The sequence below is a fragment of the Chinchilla lanigera genome, unplaced genomic scaffold (genome assembly GCF_000276665.1).
Source record: "Chinchilla lanigera isolate Chin_1 unplaced genomic scaffold, ChiLan1.0 scaffold00095, whole genome shotgun sequence".
Taxonomy (NCBI): Eukaryota; Metazoa; Chordata; class Mammalia; order Rodentia; family Chinchillidae; genus Chinchilla; species Chinchilla lanigera.
The window spans coordinates 5,237,319-5,243,187 of NW_004955496.1; positions in this window are offsets into that span (position 1 = coordinate 5,237,319).

Consider the following 5,869-nt stretch of genomic DNA (forward strand, 5'->3'; position numbering starts at 1 on the left):
GCCTGTGATGCAGGAGGACTGCCAGTAGAGTTTGAAGCCATCCTGAATTACAGAGTGAGACCTTGTCTCAAAAGAGCAAAAATAAGGGCTAAGGATGTAACTCAGCAGCATAAGCACCTGCCTGGCAAGCGCATGGTCCTGAATTCGATTCCTAGTACCAAAAAAAAAAAAAAAAAAAAGAAAATTATGTGAAAAGACAAAAAATATTACTATATGACCTGTGACTGATTAAATAAAAGCACATAATGATTATAAATCTATATTCACCTAATCTTGGAGTATCCAATTTTATAAAAACACTATTCACTATTAGACTTAAAGAAGAGGATAAGCCTCAATACAATAACAATAAGGGGCTTCAACACCCCACTTTCAATTCACAGATCATCCAGGCAAAATATCAACAAAGCATCTGAGTTAAATCGCAGTACAGATCAAATGGACTTAAACATTTACAAGATATTTCATCCAACAGCTGCAAATATCAAATCCCTTTTATTAGCACATGGAATTTTCTCTAGAATAGACCATATATAGAACCAAAAAGCAAGTCTTAAGATTCCAAAAGAATTGAAATCATACTCCCCCTCCGCTCCTCCCCGCTTCCCCTGTAAGAGCTGAGCTGCACCTCTGCAGGCTTTGGGAACTCAGGTGAGATGCCACCAGCCCCACACATGAGCTTGTGACCAGGCAGAAATTCTGACAGCTTTAGCGGCCTAGGGTCCACTCCCCGCCCCTCCTCTCCTCCCCCATTCCCCTGTCAGAGCTGAGTTGGACCTCGGACTGGTTCCGGAACTCAGGTGAGCTTCTGCCGGCCCTATACAGAGCTTGGGATCAGGCAGAAACCCAGACAGCAGTAGGGCTGAATCCTGGACATCTTCAGGAAGCCCGGTGAGACATGGGGGCTACTGACCACACCCATAGTGTGTCTGGGAGGGCTGGGCTGAACGCCAGACACCTTTAGGAACCCCAGTGAGCCACTGTGGTGCCTCCCCCACTAGTGTGTGAGGCACGTGGAGCACTGGACAACTTCTGGGGCCTTGGTGGTCACTGCCAGAACAACTTGCAACCTTTCACTGGGAGTTCAGCTGAAACCTAGACAGAGTCAGCAGCCTCAGGGAGTCCACCCTCACCCTCCCTTTCCACTGTGGGAAACAGGCTTTGTCCTGGGCAATATCTGAAGCTTCGGTGAACAAGACTTGCACCCCCCGCCACTCTTGTGGAGGCTGGGCTGAAGCTCAAAAAGTCTCAGGAACTCTGCAAGCTTCCCCCACCCTTCCCACACACGCCTGGGAGCCAAATGAATGCAAGAAAGATCAGGAGCACCTGGGACCCCACCTTGCCAACACTCACGAGCACAGGAGCTGCACTGAGCACTGTGGATCTGCAGACTCTCTCTGTGCCACTCACACACAATTGGGAGAGTGAGGCTGCACTCCAGGAAGCCTCTGGATCTTCAAAAAAGAAAAAATGAAGAAGAAAAATGAAATCACAGGCCTCCACACCACCCAAAACAAGTCCAGGAAACATCAACACAGAAGAGCCTGGAAGTCATACATCTGAAATTTTTGAAATGATAGCAACTGAACTATAGAAAAAACTCAATCAGGCCATAGAAAATATCAGATCAGAAATAATGTCTCAGGTGAGAAAAGAAATGACAACAATAATGAAAGAAATATTCAACATATTCAAAGATGACATAGACAAGAAAATAGAAGAGCATAAACTACTCATGGAAACATTCAGGGAACAATATAAAAAAGAACTAGAAGGTATGAAACAGATGCAAACAGATATCCAGAAAATTAAAAATTACATTGAAATCTTCCAAAACTGCCTGAACAAAGTGGAAGATACACTTTCAGACATTGAAGACAGCACTGCCACTAATGAACATGAAAGTAGGGATCTCTTAAAAACAACAAGGAATCAGGAAATAACAATTCAACAACTGCAAGAGAGGCAAAGAAAAACAATGTCAGGGTAATAGGTCTTAATGAAACAGCAGATATCAACACAAATGACATAAAAAGACTATTTGCAGAAATAATAGCAGAAAATTTCCCAGGCATGGAAAAAGAATTGGACATCCAGTTAAGTGAAGCATATAGGACTCCAGTTCATCATAACCAAAATAAATCTACACCCAGACATATAGTCATCAAGATCCCAGAAATTCAACAAAAGCTCAGAATATTAAAAGCTGTTAGAGAAAAGAAATGATCATCTATAAAGGTAAGCCTATCAGAATCACAGCAGACTTCTCAACACAAACCATCAAGGCAAGAAGAGCTTGAAGTGAAGTATTTCAGGTACTGAAAAAAAAAATTCACACCCAGATTGATTTACCCTGCAAAGCTATCTTTCAAATTTAAAGGAGAAATAAAATACTTTCATGATAAAGAACAGCTGATGAAATTCATAAGCACCAAGCCAATCCTACAAAGAGTACTAAAAGATATTCTAGAAAGAGATAAAGCAGACCACAACTTCAAGGACAACAACAGAGAGGAACCAACAAGCAGAGCAAGCAATTAAACAGACTGAAAAAGAAGGATCTAACAGCAGCAAAATAGCATGACAACGATTAACCAGTACATATCAGTTATAACTATCAATGTAAATGGTCTCAATGCAGCAACCAAAAGAAGCAGACTAGCAGAGTGAATTAGGAAACAAAATCCAACTATAGACTGTATACAAGAAATACATTTAACTCAAATAGATATTCATAGACTGAAAATTAAAGGATGTAAAACAATACTCCATGTGACAGGAACCCAGAAAAAAGCGGGTGTAGCTAGTCTGTTTGCAGGCAATGTGAACTTCAAACCAAGAACAATCAAAAGAGATAAAGAAGATCATTAGATACTTGTGAAGGGGAAGCTTCAAGAGGAAGAGATAACAATTGTAAACATCTATGCACCAAATATAGGAGCACCCACCTATATAACACAAATTTTAATTGACATGAAAAATGAAATAAGTAGCAACACAATCATAACAGGGGACCTTAACACACCATTGTCACAAAGAGATAGATCAACTAGACAAAAAATTGGGAAAGAAATAACAGAACTTAACCAAACGTGTGAACATATGGACTTAGTAGACCTCTGCAGAGTGTTTCACCAAACAGCATCAGAATACACATTCTTCTCAACTGCACATAAGACATTCTCTAAAATAGACCATATACTAGTACATAGAATATGTTTTAGGTAAACATAAATGAATTGAAATTATCTCATGTATACTATCAGACCATAGTGCAAGGAAATTGGAAGTTAATGACCAAAGAAAACACAGAAACTCCATAAACAGTTGGAAATTAAATAATATCCTCCTGAACAACCAATGGGTCACAGATGAAATCAAAATAGAGATTAAACACTATTTAGAATCAAACAAAAATGGAGGTACAATGTGCAGGAACCTGTGGGATGCCATGAAAGCAGTCCTCAGGGAAATTTATAGCAGTGAACTCTCACCTCAGGAAAACAGAACAAGCACAAGTAAATAATCTTATACAGCACCTCAGGTTCCTAGAAAAAGAAGACCAAGTCAAACCCAGAGCCCAAAGAAGGCAGGAAATTATAAAGCTCAGACCAGAAATTAATGCAATGGAGACTAAAAAAAATACAAAAATTAATGAATTGAAGAATTGGTTCTTTGAAAGAATAAATAAAATAGATAAACCCCTAGTCAACCTTATCAAAAAAAGGAAAGACAAAACTGAAATACATGCAATAAGGAATAAAAGGGGTGAAATCACTATAGATCCTGAAGAAATTCAGAAGATCATCAAGACTTACTTTGAAAATCTCTACTGTCATAGGATGGAAAACACACAGGAAATGGACAGATTTCTAGATACATATGAATTACCAAAGCTGAAAGAAGAAGATATAAAAAAGATGTAAATATTTAAACAGAAACACTAAATTTATTGGAAGAGAAAGTAGGTAAAAATCTTGACGACATTGGGGTAGGCAGAGAGTTCATGAACAAAAACCAAACTGCACGGGAAATACTTCAAAGAATCAACAAGTGGGATCTCATCTTACTGAAAAGTTTTTGCACATCTAAAGGAATCACCAATAAAGTAAAAAAGAAAACCCATGAATTGAGAAAAAATTTTAGTCAACTGTCTCTCAGACAAAGGAATTCCATCCAGGACATAGGAAGAATTAAAAAAATCAGGCCTCCCAAATTCAAAGACCCAATCCAAAAATGGGCATCTGAGATGAATACACACTTCTCTAATGAAGAGATACTAGTGGTGAATAAATACATGAAAAAATGTTCAACGTCATTAGTCATTTGAGAAATGCAAATCAAAACAAGACTGAGGTTTCATCTCATCCGGGAAAGAATGGCTATCATCAAGAAATCAATGAATAACAAATGCTGGAGAGGCTGTGGGAAGAATGGAACCCTTCTCCACTGCTGGTAGGAGTGTAGATTGGTGAAACCGCTGTGAAAATCAATTTGTAGATTCCTCACAAAATTAGGAATAGAAGTCCCATTTAACCCAGCTATTCCCCTTCTGGGTATTTTCCCAGAAGAATTAAAGACATCATACCATAGCTACATAGGTGCACCCAGGTTTATAGCAGCACAATTTGTTATAGCTAAATCTTGGAAACAACCCAGATGCCCATCCACTGAGGAATAGATAAAAAATTTCCAATATCAATGAAAGTTTGTTCTTTGAAAGGTAAGAGTGTGGAAAAAACATTAAGTGAGACTAATCATGAAAAAGTGAGAAAATATCCCAAAAAATAAAATCAAAGTTTTATAGTACAACCAATAGCACAGACATACAAAAGAACATTAAGCATTATTATGAGAAACTGTTTGTTAACAAATTGGAAAATTTAGAAGAGATAGACAAATTTCTGAACACATATGGCCTGCCACAATTGTCCTTGAGGACATAAAAAAGGGCTGAATAGAGTAATAAACAAACATCATATTGAATCAGTAGCAAGAAGTCTACCAAAATGAAAAGTTCAGGGCTCTGATAACTTCCTTGATGAATTTTACCAAATTTTAAAAGAGCAAACACCAATCCTTCTTAAGCTTTTCCAAAGATTTGGAAAGGAGAGAATCACTCCAAACTCATTCTATGAGATCCACATTACTATGTTACCAAAACTAGACACAGATACAACAATAACAACAAAATACTATGGACCAAGGACTGTGATAAATGTAGGTGCACAATTACTTCACAAAATACTAGCAAATCAAATATAACAGCATGTCAAAAGATAAATGACCAGATTGAAGTGGTTTCATCCCAAGGATACAAGAATGTTTTTACATATGTGGATCAGTAAACACACTTCTTAGTGACACAATGGAGGTCTAAACATCATAAGATCACCTCCATAAATGCAGAAAAAGTATTTGATAAGATTCAATATCCCTTCATAGTAAAAGCCCTAAAGACAGTTGATATAAAAAGATTGTGCCTCAGTATAAAAAAGGCTGTATCTGACAAAGCCGAAGCCAACAGCATGCTGAATGAGGAAAAGCTGAAAGTATTTCCTCCATGATCAAGAATAAGACAAAGTGGCCAATGTCACCACTTTTATTCAGTGTGGTACTAGACATTGTAAACAAAGCAATGAGGCAAGAGAAAGAAGTAAGAAGCATAAAATAAGAAGAGAAGTCAAACTACTCAGTTACAGATAATGTGATTCTATACATAGAAAAAACTAAAGACTGCATGGAAAGACTATTAGAACTGATAGATGAATTCAGTCAGAATCAACATGCAGAAATCAGTAGGTTCTCTATACACCAGTGATTCATTTGTGGAAGGAGAAATCATGAAAGCAGCCCTATTCACTATAAC